The sequence below is a fragment of the Tamandua tetradactyla genome, chromosome 11 (genome assembly GCF_023851605.1).
Source record: "Tamandua tetradactyla isolate mTamTet1 chromosome 11, mTamTet1.pri, whole genome shotgun sequence".
NCBI classification, from domain to species: domain Eukaryota; kingdom Metazoa; phylum Chordata; class Mammalia; order Pilosa; family Myrmecophagidae; genus Tamandua; species Tamandua tetradactyla.
The window spans coordinates 10790059-10808305 of record NC_135337.1 but is presented as its reverse complement, the minus strand read 5'-3'; positions in this window follow the sequence as shown (position 1 = coordinate 10808305).

Sequence of the window (18247 nt, the reverse complement as noted above, 5' to 3'; positions counted from 1 at the left end):
CAGGAATAGGCAGAAGTGAGCTCTTTTGGGGGTTTGTCTGGAGCCTGTGACTTCCCCAGGGGAGGGGTGAAGCCCAACTCAGGTGGAATCCCTCCATCAAGAATTCAGACACCAGGGCTTGGTAATTTGAAGCCATTAAAACCAGCCTAAAGCCTCTCCTCTGTCTCTACCACACCCCCAGCAGGGAGAGTCTGCCAAAGTTAAAGGTACTGCATCATCTTATGCTAGTGGGACCTGCAGTCAGACAAGTACCACACACAGGGCAGGATAAGAAAAACAGAGTCCAGAGACTTCACAGGAAAGTCTTTCAACCTGCTGGGTCTCACCCTCAGGGAAAACCGACGCAGGTGACTCTTTCCTCCTGATAGGAGGCCAGTTTGGTCTGGGAAAATCTGGCTGTGGTCTATAATATCTAAGTAGACCCTCCTAACTGTGTGTGTGTTGGGTGGCAGGAGGCACCACACAAGCAGGGCAAGAAACAAGAAAACAAGAACTGAAAAATTCTCCTCTGTTAAACAAAACTTAAGCTAAAGGTCCAGATAAAGCTGAACAGAATGTCAAAGAACAGATATACAACAAATTCATCCAGCAAGAAAACCCTAGATAAAAGAAGTGAAAGCAATCTCCAGAATAAACTAATTAAGGTAATTAAATGCCTAGATGCCAGCAAAAAATAACAAATCACACTAGGAAAATTGAAGATAGGGCCCAGTCAAAGGAACAAACCAACAATTCAAATGACATACAGGAGCTGAAACAATTAATTCAGAATGTATGAACAGACATGGAAAACCTCGTCAAAAACCAAATCAATGAATTGAAGGAGGATATAAAGAAGGCAAGGAAAGAACAAAAAGAAGAAACTGAAAATTTTAAAAAACAAATCACAGAACTTATGGGAATGAAAGACACAGTAGAAGCGATGAAAAAAACAATGGAAACCTACAATGGTAGATTTCGATAGAACATAGGATTTCAAAACTGGAGCACAGAATATCTGAAATCTGACAAGAAACAGAAACTATAGGGAAAAAATGGGAAAATATGAGCAGGGACTCAGAGAATTGAAAGACAATATGAAGCACACAAATATACATGTTGTGGGTGTACCGAAGGAGAAGAGAAGGGAAAAGGAGGAGAAAAACTAATGGAGGAAATTATCACTGAAAATTTCCCAACTCTTATGAAAGACTTAAAATTAAAGATCCAAGAAGTGCAGCATACCCCAAAGAGAATAGATCCAAATAGACATACCCCAAGACATTTAATAATCAGAATGTCAGAGGTCAAAGAGAAAGAGAAGATCTTGAAAGCAGCAAGAGAAAAGCAATCCATCACATACAAAGGAAGCCCAATAAGACTATGTGCAGATCTCTCAGCAGAAACCATGGAGGCGAGAAGACAGTGGGATAATATATTTAAATTATTAAAAGAGAAAAACTGCCAACCAAGAATTCTATATCCAGCAAAACTGTCCTTCAAAAATGAGGGAGAAATTAAAACATTTTCAGACAAAAAATCACTGAGAGAATTTGTGACCAAGAGACCAGCTCTGCAAGAAATACTAAAGGGAACACTAGAGACAGATACGAAGACAGAAGAGAGAGGTGTGGAGAAGAGTGTAGAAAGGAAGACTATGAGTAAAGGTAAAAAGAAGGAAAATTAGATATGACATATAAAATCCAGAAGGCAAAATAGTAGAAGAAAGTACTACCCATGCAGTAATAACACTGAATGTTAATGGATTAAACTCTCCAATCAAAAGACATAGTCTGGCAGAATGGATTCAAAAACAGGACCCATCTATATGCTGTCTCTACTCAAAGGACACGAGGCCAAGGACACAAATGGACACTTACACACCAATGTTTATAGCAGCATTATTAACAATTACCAAGAGATGGAAACAGCCAAAATGTCCATCAACAGACAGTTGGCTAAACAAACTGTGACATTTACATAAGATGGAACATTATGCAGCTGTAAGACAGAATAAAGTTATGAAGTATGTAACAACATGAATGGACCTTAAGGACATTATGCTGAGTGTGATTAGCCAGAAACAAAAGGACAAATACTGTATGGTCTCACTGATATGAACTTACATTAGTGAATAAATAAACTTGGAATATTTCCTTGGTAACAGAGACCATCAGGAGATAGAAATAGGGTGAGATATTGGGTAATTGGAGCTGAAGGGATACAGATTGTGCAACATAACTGAATATAAAAACTCAGAAATGGACAGCACAATACTACCTAACTGTAATGTAATTATGTCAAAACACTGAATGAAGCTGCATGTGAGAATGATAGAGGGAGGAGGGCTGGAGACATAAATGAAATCAGAAAGAAAGATAGATGGTAAAGATTGAGGTGGTATAATCTAGGAATGCCTAGAGTGTATAATAATAGTGAAATGTACAATATACAAATTTAAAAAATGTTTTTGCATGAGGAGGAACAAAGGAATGTCATTATTGCAGGGTGCTGAAAATAGATGATAATTAATACTTTAAAATGTTACCTTATGTGTGAGACCAAAGCAAAATATGTTTATTTGTTACAAAATTTATATTTTGACTAGAGCATTTCCTAATACAACTCATGTAGATAGTTTGATTGAATGTCATAAGTACTTGGAATCTCAGGGAGGACATGAGATTTTGGTGGTTTGTCCAGAGTGATACCTCGATGAATCCCAGAGTGATTTGATCAGTGACTGGAAAAGTATTTGTAAGCTCCCTTCGGGGAATGGTGAGAGTGGGGATAAATTCAACTTCCCCAAGTTGAATTCTTGATATTCTCACAAGCAGTATGGACAACCAAAGTTGTAGGCTGAGTCCCCAGTCTTGGGATTTGTTCACATGAAACTTAACCCCACAAAGGATAGGTCAAGTCTACTAAAAATTTAGGCCTAAGATTCACCCCCAAGAGACCCTCTTTTGTTGCTCAGATGTGGCCTCTCTCTCCAGCCAACATGATGAGCAGTCTCACCACCCTCCCCCTCTCTGTGTGGGACATGACTCCCAGGGATGTGGACCTTCCTGGCAATGTGGGACAGAGATCCTGGAATGAGCTGAGACTCAGCATCAAGAGACTGAGAAAAACCCTAGAATGAGCTGAGAATTAACATCAGGGGATTAAGAGATCCTTATCGACCAAATGGGGAGGAGAGAAAGGGGACTAAGTGTCAATGGCTGAGAGATTCCAAACCGAGTTGACAGGTTATCCTGGAGGTTATTCTTATGCATTAAGTAGATATCACCTTGTTGTTCAAGATGTAGTGGAGAGGCTGGAGGGAACAACCTGAAAATGTAGTGCTGTGTTCCAGTAGCCATGTTTCTTGATGATGATTGAACAAAAATATAGCTTTCACAATGAGACTCTGTGAATATGAAAACCTTGTGTCTGATGCTCCTTTTAGCTACTATATCAACAGAAGAGTAGATCATACGGAATAAAAATAAATAATAGGGGGAACAAATGTTAAAATAAATTTACTTTGAAATGCTAGTGGTAAATGAAAGCAAAGGGTAAGGGGTATGGTATGTATAATCTTTTTTTTTCCTCTGTTATCGTTTTATTTCTTTTTCTGTTGTCTTTTATTTCTTTTTCTAAAGTGATGCAAATGTTCTAAGAAATGATGAATATGCAACTATGTGATGATATTAAGAATTACTGATTGTATATGTACAATGGAATGATATCTTAATGTTTTGTTTGTTAATTTTTTTAATTAACAAAAAAGTTTAAAAAAATAAAATAAAATAAAAATAATTTAAAATATCCTCCTAATAAAGAAAAGCCCAGGACCAGGTGGTTTCACTGATGAATTTTACCAAACATTCCAAATAGAATTAACACCAATTCTACACAAACACTGTAAAAAAAAAAAAAAAAACTCTGACTTGTTCTATGAGACCAACATCACCCAAATACCAAAGGTACATAAAGATACCACAAGAAAAGTACGGGCCAATATCCCTTATGAATATAAATGCAACGCTTCAACAAATACTAACCAACACCATATTAATAGAATGAAGGGGATAAAAAACACATGATCCTCTCAAGTGATGCAGAAAAGGCATTGACAAAACCCAGCTCCTCTGATTCATATAATCACTTACAAAACTAATCATAAAAGTAAATTTCCTCAGCATGAAAAGGGGTATAAATGAAAAACCCACAGCTAACATTGTACTGAATGGTGGAAGTCTGAAAGCTTTCCCTCTAAGATGAGGAACAAGACAAGGATGCCTACTTTCACCACTGCTTTTCAACATTGTACTGGAAGTTCTAGCCAGAGCAATTATGCAAAAAAAAAAAAAAAAGAAAAGAAATAAAATTCACCCCAGTTGGAAAGGGAAAATACAATTTATGGATGACATGATCCAAAAACAGAAAATCTTGAAAAATCTACAACAAAGATTCTAGAGCTAATAAATGAATTCAGCAAAGTGGCAGGATATAAGATCAATGTGCAAAAATCAGTAGTATTTCTTACATTAGCAATGAGCAATATGAAGAGGAAATCAAGAAAAAATTCCATTTACACTAGCAACTATAAGGATCAAATATCTAGGAATAAATTTAATCAAGGATGTAAAGGACTTATACATGGGAAACTTAAAAAACATTGCTAAGTGAAATCCAAAGAAGATGTAAAGGAATGGAAAGACATTCCATGTTCATGGATTGGAGAACTAAATTGTCAAGATGTCAATTCTACCCAAAGTGATTTACAGATTCAACACAATATCAATCAAATTTCTAATAGCCTTCTTTGCAGACACGGAAAAGCCAATCATGAAATTTATATGGAAAGGGTAAGGGGACCTGAATAGCAAAAACTTCTTGCAAAACAAGAATGAAGTTCGGGGACTCACCCTTCCCAATTTTAAATCTTTTTACAAAGCTACAGTAATCAATGCAGCATGGTACTGGCACAAGGACAGACATATAGCCAGTGGAACTGAATTGAGAATTCAGAGGTAAATCCTCATATCTATTGCCAGTTGATATTTGACAAGGGCGACAAGTCCACTCAACTGGGAAATAATAGCCACTTCAACAAATGGTGGTGGGAAAACTAGACATCTGTATGCAAAATAGCGAAGATGGATCCCTACCTCACACCATATATAAAAATTAACTCAAAATGGATAAAAGACCTAAATATAGGAACCCAAACTATAAAACTCCTAGAAGAAAACATTGGGAGCATGTTCAGGATGTCATCTTAGGCAATAGCTTCTTAGACTTTCCACCAAAAGCACAAGCAGTAAAAGAAAAAATAGATACACAAGACTTAATCAAAATGAAAAATTCCCGTATATTAAAGACTTAATAATGAAAGTAAAAAGACAGCTTACATAATGGAGGAAAATACTTGGAAACCACATATCTGATAAAGGTTTAATATCCAGAATATATAAAGAAATCTTGTAACTCAACAAGAAAAAAGACAAATAAAGAGTTTAAAAGAAATGGGCAAAGGGCTTGAATAGACATCTCTCCAAAAAAGATATAAAAATGACAAAAAAACAAATGTAAGGATGCTAAAAATCATTAGCTATTAGAGAAATGCAAATCAAAACCACAATGAGTAGTCATTCCACACACCCAAGAATGGCTACTATTTAAAAATGGAAAATAACAAGTGTTGGAGAGGATATGGAGAAATTGGAACACTCATTCACTGTTGCTGGGAATATAAAATTATGCATTCTCTGTGGAAAACAGTTTGGTCATTTCTCAGAAATGTAAGTGCAAAACTATCATATGACCTGGCAATCCCACTTCTATATATATAGCCAAAAGAATTGAAACCAGGGACTTGAACAGACATTTGCACCAATACTCATAACAGCATTATTCTTGCCAAAATATGGAAGAACAGATGAGTAGATAAACAGAATGTGGGTAGAATATTATTCAACTATGAAAGGGAATGAAGTTCTGATACACGAGACAGCATGGATGAATCTGGAAGACATCATGCTGAATGAAATAAGTCAGACACAAAAGGGCAAATACATGATCTCAGTGATAAGAATGGTAAGCCAACCAATAGAGTCAAAAATTAGAATACAAAGAAAACTAGAAGAAATTACTAAAAGAAATCACAGAAGACCTAAATAAATTGAAGGGCATGCTGGGTTCATGGAGTGGAAGACTAAATATAGTTAAGATGTCAATTCTACCTAAATTGATTTATAGATTCAATAAAATACCAATTAAAATCCCAAAAAGTTACCTTGCAGAAATAGAAAAACCAATAACCAAATGTATTTGGAAGGGCAGGGTGCCCTGAATGGCTAAAAATATCTTGAGAAAGAAAAATGAAGTCAGAGCTCCCACACTTCCTGACTTTAAGGCGTATTATGTATGAACCTACAGTGGTCAAAACAGTATGGTACTGGCATAAAGATAGATATACTGACCAATGGAATGGAAAAGAGTGTTCAGCTATAGACCCTGTCATCTATGGACAATTGATCTTTGATAAGGCAGTCAAGCCAATCAGCTGGGACAGAACAGTGTCTTCAATATATGGTGCTTGGCAAACTAGATATCTATATGCAAAAGATGAAAGAGGATCCATATTTCATACCTTATACAAAAATTAACTCAAAATAGATCAAAAACCTAAGCATTAGATCTAAGACCATAAACCTTTTACAAGAAAATGTAGGGAAATATCTTGTAAAACTTGTAATAGGAGGCAGTTTCCTAGATCTTATATCCAAAGCACAAGCATTGAAGAAAGAAATAGATAAATGGGAACCCCCCAAAATTAAACACTTTTGTGCATCAGCGAAATTTGTCAAGGAAGTAAAAAGGCAGCCTATACAATGGGAGACAAAATTTGGAAATGACATATCAGATAAGGATCTAGTATCCAGAATATATAGAGATTGTTCAATTCAAACAACAAAAAGACGAACAACTCAATTACAAAATGGGCAAAAGACATGAATAGACGCTTCTCAGAAGAGGAAATACAAGTAGCTAAAAGACACATGAAAAGATGCTCAACTTGCCTGGCTATCAGGGAAATGAAAATCAAAACCACAATGAGATATCATCTCACACCCATCAGAATAGTCAACAACAATAAAACAGAAAACGACAAGTGCTGGAGACAAGTGGAGAAAAAGGCACACTTATCCACTGTTGGCGGGAATGTAAAATGGTACAACCACTGTGGAAGGCAGTTTGGTGGTTCCTCAAGAAGCTAAGAATAGAATTGCCATATGATCCAACAATACCATTGCTAGGTATCTGTTCAGAGGACATGAGGACAAGGAAACAAATGGACATTTGCACACCAATGTTTATAGAACATTATTTACAATTGTCAAGAGATGGAAACAGTCCAAATGTCCATCAGCATATGAGTGGCAAAATAAGCTGTGGTTTAAACATACAATAGAATATTACACAACTTTAAGGCAGAATAAAGTCATGAATCATGGAACAACATGGATGGACCTTGAGGACATTATGAGGAGTGAGAATAGCCAGAAACAAAAGGAAAAATATTGTATGGTCTCACTGATATGATCTAACACTAATGAGAGAACTTGGAAAATTTCAATTAAGAACAGAGGTTATCAGGAGATAGAAATAGTGTAGAGATTGGGTAATTGGAGCTGAAGGGATACAGATTGTGCAACAGGACTAATTGTAAAAATTCAGAAATGGATAGCACAATACTACCTGATTGGAGCACAATAATATAAATACACTGAATGAAGCTGAATGTGAAAATGATAGAGGGAGGAGGGTTGGAGGCACAAATGAAATCAGAAGGAAAGATAGATGATAAAGACTGAGATGGTAAAATCTAGGAATGCCTAGAGTGTATATTGATAGTGACTGAATGTACAAATTAAAAAATGTTTTGCATGAGGAAGAACAAAGGAATGTCAATATTGCAGTTTGTTGAAAATAGATGGTCATTAATATTTTAAAACTTCAACTTCTGTGTGAGACTAAACCAAGAAATGCACAAAATTTATGCTTTGACTAGTGCATTTCCTAATTTAATTTATATGGACCACTTAATCTAACACCATAAGTACATGGAACCTTGAATAGGACATGAGATTTTGTAGGTTTGTCCAGGTTAGTGTGATGCCCCATCACTGAGTGATTTGAACAATCAATAAAAAAAGTATTTTCAAAGTCTCCTTGGGGGAATGGGGAGAAAGGGGGAAATAGTCAACTTCCCCATTTGGAGAATTCCTGATATTCTCACAAGCAGTGGGGACAACAAAAGCAATAGGCCGAGCCCTCAATCTTGGGGTTTGTTCCTATGAAATTTATCCCTGCAAAGGACAGGCTAAGTCTACTTAAAATTAAGCCTAAGAGTCACCCCCAGAGAACCTCTTCTGTTGCTCAGATGTGGCATCTCTCTCTCTCAGCCAACACAGCAAGCAAACTTACAGCCCTCCCCCTCTCTACATGGGACACGACTCCCACAGGTGTCAACCTTCCTGGCAACATGGGACAGAAATCCTAGCGTGAGCTTGGACTCAGCATCAAGGGATTCTGAAACCTTCTCTACCAAAAGGGGGAAGAATGAGACAAAATAAAGTGTCAGTGGCTGAGAGATTTCAGACAGAGTCAAGAGGTTATCCTGAAGGTTATTCTTATGCATTATATACATATCCCCTTTTTAGTTTATTGTGTATTAGAGTGGCCAGAGGGAAGTGCCTGAAAATGTAGAACTGTGTTTCAGTAGCCATGTTTCTTGAAGATGATTGTATAATGATATAGCTTTTGCAATGTGACTGTATGATTGTGAAAACCTTGTGTCTGATGCTTCTTTTATCTATGGTATGGGCAGATGAGAAAGTGAGTTTTTCTTTTTTCTTTCTTTTGCTGGAGAGGTGCAAATGTTCAAAAAAGATCATGGTGATGAATACACAATTATGTGATGATATTGTGAGCCATTGATTGTAACCATGTCAAGAATGTTTGTACATCAAAAATATTTGCATGTCAAGAATATTGGTATGTCTGTTCATTGTTTATAATAAAAATATTTTTAATATATGGGTAAAAAATAAATGAACAAATAATAGGGAATAAAGGTTAGAATAAATTGGATAGATGGAAATACTAGTGGTCAATGAGAGGGGGGTAAGAGGTATGGTATGTATTAGTTTTTTCTTTTTATTTCTTTTTCTGGAGAGATGAAAATGTTCTAGAAAATGATCATGGTGATGAATACACAACTATGTGATGATATTGTGAGCCATTGATTGTATGCCTTGTAGGAAGTGTTTGTACACTAAGAATGTTTGTGTTTGTATGTTGTTGGGTTTTAAAAATTTTTTATTGTATAATATAACATATTGTATGCTGTTTTAGCAATAAAAATATTTTTTAAAAATATTAGTTAAAAAATTAAAAAATTAGTCCCACCCCAGCCCCAGTCTTCTGGGGCTGGGGTGGGACTAGGAAATGGGTAGTTAGTGTTTAATTAATTAATTAATCAAGGTGTCTGAATCCCTCAAAGGTGACTGCACCTCTCAAGTCACCTTGCTTGGCAACCATCTCTTCTACCGCTTTCAGGTACCTCTCCCTACCCTTGACTTTTGGTCTAGAGGTGGTAACAGCTCCACTGTTGCTAGCTCTGGATTCCTGCAACAGACCCCTCGAGGCTCCCTTACAGCACTCCAACCCAAATCTTTGTAATTAGTCCCTTTGTAAATAAACTCTCCTCAAATTATTTTAATTTGAGCAAAGCATCTGTTTTCCTTAGGATTTTGACTGATATAAGATTGTGGATTATGATCTTTTTTTTCACTTTTTTATATTGAAATATAACACATATTTAAAAAGCAATAAATTTCCAAGTACATTTTAACAAATAGTTATAGAACAGATTTTAAAGTTTGTTACGGTTACAGTTCCATGATTTTCTGTTTTTTCTTCTAGTTGCTCCAAGTCACTGGAGACCAATCTTACTTCTGAATACCAGGTTAAACATACATAAAACAGCCTCTCAAAATCCAAAAATAACAATTACCACTCTGGACTAAATGTGACTGCTACAAGAGTTTACAATCTAGGCCCTAGTTTTCTTATATGCATTTTCTAAATGAGATCATGCAATATTTGCTCTTTTATTTATGGCACTGTATTCAATCATATGTTTACACTATCATTCACCAATCTACTTCTCAGCCAGTGCATCTTTCAGCCACCTTTAACTACTGGGCCTCAAGTATAATGTCCAAAGTCAACAGTCCATCAACACTCTCAATTTTAGATCATTTCCTTGTTCCTAAGAGAAAGATAGCCAATAAACACACCCTCACCAAATAGAGCATCCAAACCTCCCCCTAAGTCTCATTCCTCTCTCCATTGTATACCCCTGATATCGCTGTGGTATTGTTGATGTTTTCCTGTTAAACATATCCCATAGCACGCAATAGCAGTTTCCCCTCTACACTCTGAAATTATTCATCCTTTGTACAAGATTCATACTTTGCAGTAATTCATGAAAGAACTTATTTATATTTGTAGTGTTAATCCATGGGACACATGAGTCTATACCACCCCTTTCAGTCATGTTCACCTTCAATATTGTAATATTATTTATAGACCCAGTAGTGAACCACCTTTACTACTATCTATTCACTTACAATTAAGTTCAACCTCATTAGCTGACTGTTCACCCATCTCAAGCTTCTGTATCTCTAGGTCCTCTAAATTCTATATTATAAACCTCTGACTTTACCTTTACCATGTTCATAAAAGTGGAATCATACAGTACCTATCCTTTTGTGTTTGGCTTATTTCACTCAGCATTATGCCATCAAGGCTCATCCATCTTGACATGCACTTCAGGACATCATTTAGTCTTACTGCTGCACAATATTCCATCATATGTATGTACCACATTTTGTTAATCCATCCATCTGTTGATGGGCACTTGGATTGTTTCCATCTTTTAGCAATTGTGAATAGTGCTGCTATGAACATCGGTGTGCAAATCTGTTTGTGTCACTGCTTTTGGCTTTTCTGGGTATATACTGAGTAGTGGTATTGCTAGGTCAAAGGGCAACTCAATATTCAATTTTCTGAGGAACCACCAGACTGTCTTTCATAGCAGCTGTGCCAATGTACATTCCCACCAGCAGTGCATAAGTGTCCCAATTTCTCCACTTCCTTGCCAACATTTGTAGTTTCCTGCTTGTTTAATACCAGCCATTCTTATAGGTGTGAGGCAGTATCTCATTGTAGTCTTGATCTGCATTTCCCTCATAACTAATGAAAATGAGCATCTCTTCATGTGCTTTCTAGCCATCTGTATTTGTTCTTCAGAAAAATGTCTATTCATATCTTTAGCCCACTTTATAATTGGATTGCTTGTTCTTTTGTTGTTGAGTTGTATTATTTCTTTGTGTATACAGGATCTCCATCCTTTGTCCGATTTGTGATTTCCAAATATTTTCTCCCGTTGAGTTGCCTGCCTCTTCATCTTTTTGACAAAGTCTTTTGAGGCACAAAAGTCATTGATTTTGAGGAGTGTTCCCATTTATCTATTTTTGTTTTTGTTGTTGCTTGTGCATTGGGTGTAAAGTTTAGGAAGCCACCTCCTATTGCTAGATCTTGAAGATGTTTCCCTACATTTTCTTCTAGGAGCTATATGTTACTGGTTCTTATGTTTAGGTGTTAGATCCAATTGAGTTAATTTTTATATATGGTGTAAGGTAAGGGTCCTCTTTCATTGTTTGTTTTGTTTTGTTTTGTTTTGTTTTGTTGCTATTGATATCTAGTTCTCCCCAAGTTCATTATTGAAATGAATTTTGTCCCAGTTCAGTGGATTTGAGGACCTTGTCAAAGAGCAGTTGACCATAGATTTGGTGATTTATTTCTGCACTCTCAATTCAATTCCATTGGTCAATACTTCTGTCTTTGTGCCAGTACCATGCTGTTTTGACCACTGTGACTTTATAATAAGTTTTAAAATCAGAAAATATTAATCCTCCCACTTCATTCTTATTTCTTAGGATGCTTTTAGCTATCCAGAGTCTCTTTCCCTTCCAGATGGATTTGGTAACTAGCTTTTCCAAGTCTTCAAAGTAGGTTGGTAGAATTTTGATTGGTACTGCATTGAATCTGTAGATCAACTTGGGTAGAATTGACATCTTTATTATATTTTACCTTCCTATCCATGAGCAAGGAACGTCTTTCCACCTATTCAGATCTTCTCCGATTTCTTTTAACAATAGTATGTGGTTCCCTGTGTATATGTCCTTTACATCCCTAGCTAAGTTCATTCCTAAGTACTTGATTCTTTTAGCTGCTATTTTGAATGGGATTTTTTCCTTGACTCCTTGTTATTGTTTGTGTATAAACACATTACTGATTTTTGCACATTAATTTTATAAGCTTCCACCTTGCTGAATTTGCTCATCAGCTCAAGTTTCTTTGTTGTAGTTTTCTCAGGATTTTCCAAGTATAGTATCATGTCATCTGCAAATAATGAAAGTTTTACTTCTCCCTTTCCGATTTGGATACTTTTAGTTTTTCTCCTGCCTGATTGCTCTAGTTAGGACATTTAATACAATGTTGAATACTAGTGGTGACAGAGGGCATTCTTGCCTCCTTCCCAGTCTTAGAGGGAAAGCTTTCAGCCTCTCACCAATGAGTACAATGCTGGCTATGGTTTTTTCATATACACTTTTTATCATTCTGAGCAAGTGACCTTTGATTCCTACCTTCTGAAGTGCTTTCATCAGAAAAGGATGTTGAATTTTGTTGAATGCTTCTTCAGCATCAATCAATATGATCATATGATTTTTCCCTTTTGATTTGTTAATGTGCTGTATTACATTAACTGATTTTCTTGAACAGTTCCATTACCTTTTTGCATACTCCTTCTTGGGTGCTAGACAGTTTGAGCAAAACAGGAAGAAGGAATTTAGACATAATATCTGCAGCTGTTCATCTGTTTGGCATGAGCAAGTAAAAAAAAAAAGTCATTCAAGCTGACTCAGCTCATTCTCAGAGTCAGAGGTGGCAGCCATAGCCATATTATGGTGACAAGGGAAAGAGGGGCTGTGATGGGAAGAACACTGGCTGGCAGCTCAGGGACTCCTGGCTTTTGGTCCCACGGGAACCAAGAGCTGTCTCTGGTCACTTGGCAACATCTGAGCTGCACCTGCCAAGTTGCTTAATCTTTACGAGCTTGTTTTCTCATTTATAAAATGCAAATAGTAATAATTACTCTTTAGGTTATCCTTTAGATTTTGCTTTAGAGTGCTTAAAAGAGTAAGCACTAAAACACAATAAAAAAGAATTTTAAAAAAAGAGTAAGCACTGAGAAGTATAGTCTGGTGATTATTTATTAGGATGCATTTCACTGCGTGGAACAGAAAACCCAACTATAAGTGACATAACTCACATGAAAACTTAAACCCATTAAAAGAAATTCAAAATAGGATGTTTCCAGGGTTACTTAATTCAGGTGCTTGACACCATCATCCAAGACTCAAGTTCTTTCTAGCTTTCTTCTCAACGTTAAAAGATATGCTCCCTGATATCTAGACAAAATCTAGAGGAAGAGGGAAAAATAGTCATTAGGGAACCAATTGTTTCTATAACACAATTACTAAATAATCTGGTAGGGAAGGGGCTTCCTGACCTCTTTGTTAGCACAGCAAAGTGGAAGGGAACCAGAAAGAGTCTAGGGAGGATTGGAGTGAACAGAAAAGGTCAGAAGGAAAAGGAACAATTCCTTCTAAGAAACCAATAAGTGAAGAAGTGGCTGCTATATCTTTATCTAGTGACATGGATGAGTCTGGTCGCAGAAAGTATCCCATAACTTTGACAACTTATACTTTAGTTCCAAATTCATAGCCCCTGTAGCATTTTCCCCATTGACAAGGAGAGTAAATGTCAGAGTGCTGGGGTTGCAAACAATAGAAACCAACTATACTTGACTTCATCAAGACTGGCATTCAAAGAAAAGATATAAGACAACTCAGAAACATTGGGAGTGTGTGCCATTTTGAAAGTACACCAGAAGAGCCATGTTTCAATTCTGATTCAATCTTGTGAAGGCAGCCATTTCTTTTTTCTTTCCTTTTTTTTTTGTTTTTTTGTTTGTTTGTTTGTTTTTTGGCATGGGCAGGCACTGGAAATTGAACAGGGTCTCTGGCATGGCAGGAAAGAACTCTGCTTGCTGAGCCACATTGGCCCACCCTACTGTTTTTTTTAATTTTCCAGCCATTTCTTTTGATCCTAATTCAATACTGTAGGGCAGAAACTTTTGATTAGATTATTCACACAGAGATGTGACACACCCAATTGGTGTGACCCTTTGATTAGATGGAGATGTGACTCCACCCATTCCAGGTAGGTCTTGATTAGTTTACTGGAAGCCTTTAAAAGAAGAAACATTTTGGAGAGTCAGAAATGATAGGGGCCTCAAAGAGCCAACAGAAAGCACAGATGAAGATGCTTGGAGAACAGTTGCTTCCGAGAACAAAGACATGTATGTTTGGAGATTCTTGGAGCCCAGAGACATTACCATGAGATGTTAAGCAAGCCAGAGCCTGGAAAGAGCTACAAGCCAGCTACAGAGAAGCAAAGCGAGGAACCTGAATAGGAACAGAGTTTGAAAACAACAGAGCCCAGGAGCAAGGGATCAGCAGATGCCAGCCACATGACTTCCCAGCTGACAGAGGTGTTCCAGACCCATCGGCCTTTCTTGAGTTAAGGTAACCTCTTGTTGGTGCCTTAATTTGGACACCTTCACTTCCTGTAAATTTGTGACTTATTAAATTCCCTTTTATTCCATTTCTTGTATATTGCATTTCAGCAGCTTGTAAAACTAGAACACAGTGCAAGAAAACCAATCTACAGAAACAGGCAGGATCCAAGAAAGATTAGCTACAAAGGACACTGCTAGGGTCCTGCCATGGGAAGTCTGGTTAGAAATCTCCACTACCGTGGCTGGTCCTGCTGCCATTCAACATTATCACTGATCATTGTCATCACCAACACTTGTCATTGTAACACCCCACCCATTGAATATTTGCAATAGCGCCTCCAGATTTAAGGCCCAGACGAGCATGTCCAAATGACCAAGCCTAGTTCACCTGCCTATACCCTAATGGCCTAGGGGCAAGGAAAAAAAACGAGACCCCTTCAAGCTTCCGTAGGATCCCCTCCAAACCACAGTGGTGTTAATCTATTTCAAAAGCATATTCCACCATGTTACTTCCTATTGGAGCCACTCCCCATGGTTTACAGCATCCATGACCCAGTTCTGATTAGTTTCATCTTGTTTTAAGAGTAAAAGAGATGCTCCTCTGTTTTAGTTTCCTAAGCTGCTCAAAGCATACCACGAAATGCATTGCCTTAAACAATGAGAATTTATTTGCTCAGTTTTGAGGCCATGAATATGTCCAAATGAAAGCATCACCAAGATGACGCTTTCTTCCTGAAGTCTGACTGCCAGCAATCCTTGGCTCCTCTGCCACCTGGCAAGGCACATGGCATCTCCTAGTTGCTCTCTTCCAGGTTTTGTTTCTTTCAACTTCTTGCTTCCAAGGCATTCTCTCTCTCTCTTGGTATTTATCCCATTTATAAAGGACTCCATAAAAGGATTAAGGTTCATCCTCATTCAGGTGGGTCACACCCTCCTGAAGTAACCTCATCAGAAGGCTCTACTTACAGTGGGTTTACATCCACAGGAAAGGATTTGATATAAAATGTTTTCCTGGGGTACATACAGCTTCAAACCACCACACCCTCCGTCACTTAAACCTAGCTGAAGCCATCTTTCCTACCATGTCCCCCAAGCTCCTTCCCACAGCAGGACTTGGACACTATTACTTCTGTCTAGAATTCTTCCCTACCCCCTGATGGTTATCAGCTAACTCATGTCTAACTTTTAGGACTCAATCTAAATGTTACTTAATCAGGGGAATTTTATCACTCCATCACAGGGTTAGAATCCCCATTTTCCAGCAGTATAAATTCTTGTGGCTATCACAAATATTAATTCTATCCTGTCTCTCCCTAAACTAAGCAATTAAAGCCTGGGATAATCATGGCACTCCTATTCACCACTGAATCCCACAATGCCTGACAGCTTCTGATATTCTCCAGCTGCCCTCTCAGCCTGGGTCCTGCCCATCTGTAATTCCCAACAGGTAATCTAGACCAGCGCTTCTCAAGCTTTAATATGCATGAGTCACCTGAGGAGCTTGTGAACAGGTAAATTCTAATTGGAATTCAACATTCTGGTCTGAAAACCTGCATTTATAACAAACTCCCAGATTATGCCAATGCTTCTGGTCTGTGGACCAGTTTGAGGAAACGTCAACCCTTCTATGACCAAATAAGGTTCAAGTTGGTCTTGTTGTGAGAAGCCCATCACCAAGGAGTCAGGGTTGGTATTGGGCAGTTTATTCCACCTGTCTCCTGGTTAAATGTAGAAGTACTGCTACAGCTGAATCTCCAGAGGAGAGCTATTATCAGAGCGGAAATTTTCGGTTTGAGAATGAAGTTCCTGATTTTTAACACAGTGCCTCCCAAAGTGAAATGCTTGACCAGAATCTGGCACCCCAACATTATACAGACAGGTGGAATGCCCATATTTATTGAAGGAACATTTAATCAGTGACACTCCCAAAAGAACATTAAGGAATTTTGTTTGGGGATTAAACTCTTTACTCATTTTTTGAATTTTGATTCATTGCATAATGACACTGTAGGACATATTTATGAGCTAGAGGGTTTGGGGAATAAAGTTGAATATCACATTAATATTATGCCAGATGATAAAATATTGTAGGACCATGGATTGTTTATCCTCTGTAACTTACGTAAGAGTTAACCCCTTCTGGAACTGCCTGAAAATGTGGAGCTGTGTTCCAGTAGCCATGTTTCTTGAGGATGATTGTATAATGATATAGCTTTCACAAGTGATTGTGTGATTGTGAAAATCTTCTGTCTGATGTTCCTTTTATCTACCTTATCAACAGATGAGTAAAACACATGGAATAAAGATGGATAATAGGGGGAACGAATGTTAAAATTAATTTAGAGTGAAATGCTGGTGATTGGTGAGGGGGAGGTGTGGGGGGTATGGTATGTATGAATTCTTTTACTGAACAGATGCAAATGTTCCAAGAAATGATCATGATGAATATGCAACTATGTGATGATATTGTGAATTACTGATTATATATGTAGAACGGAATGATCAAAAATTAAGAATATTTGCATTTGTTGGCATTTTTGGTATTTAAAATTTTTTTAAATTTAAATAAATAATAGGGGGAACAAATGTTAAAATAAATTTAGTAGATTGAAATGCTAGTGATCAGTGAAAGGGAGGGGTAAGAGGTATGTTATGTATGAATTTTTTTGTTGTCTTTTTCTTTTTCTGAATGAGCAAATGTTCTAAGAAATTATCATGATGAATATGTAACCATGTGATGATATTGTGAATTACTGATTATATATGTAGAACAGAATGATCAGATGTTAAGAATGCATTTGTGATTCAGAGAGAGCAACACTAGGAAGCAGAGTCCACCAACCAGCGACCTTTGAAGAAGGAAAACACCTCCCGGGGAGCTTCAAGAAACTGGAAGCCAGGAGAGAAAGCTAGCAGATGATGCCGTATTTGCCATGTGCCCTTTCAGCTGAGAGAGAAGCCCTGACTGTGTTCACCATGTGCCTTCTCACTTGAGAAAGAAACCCTGAACTTCATCGGCCTTCTTGAACCAAGTGAAATGCGATAGGAAAGAGATAAGCTGAAAACTGAACTGTTGGGTACAAAGAAACGAAATTGAAGTTCTGGAAAATTCTGGGCCTCCAGGAAGGGAGACCCCAGAGTATAGTGCCCTGTGTGTGGATTTAAACAAATGTGGAACCAACCAGCCATTTCAGAGAAAGTCAGGATCGGACTTGGAGTTATCCAGGAAGGATATGTGGAAACTCCTTATTGTCTGGTGGGCGTGATCCAACACTACTGCATAGAAAGCCAACGATAGTGCTGTGGGACCTGTATAAACAAAAGCCGCTGCCAGTCCGGACTGAGGGGTTCAGAGAAGGGACACATTGGAGGAAAAATAACTTCAGAGGCAAAACCATGGAGGCTGAGGTCTGAAGTCAAGAAGCCTTTGGCCAGGAGAGTGGACCCACCCAAGCCCATGGAGAGGGTAAGTTTGCCCCAAAGGCAGAGGATGGGCCTTCC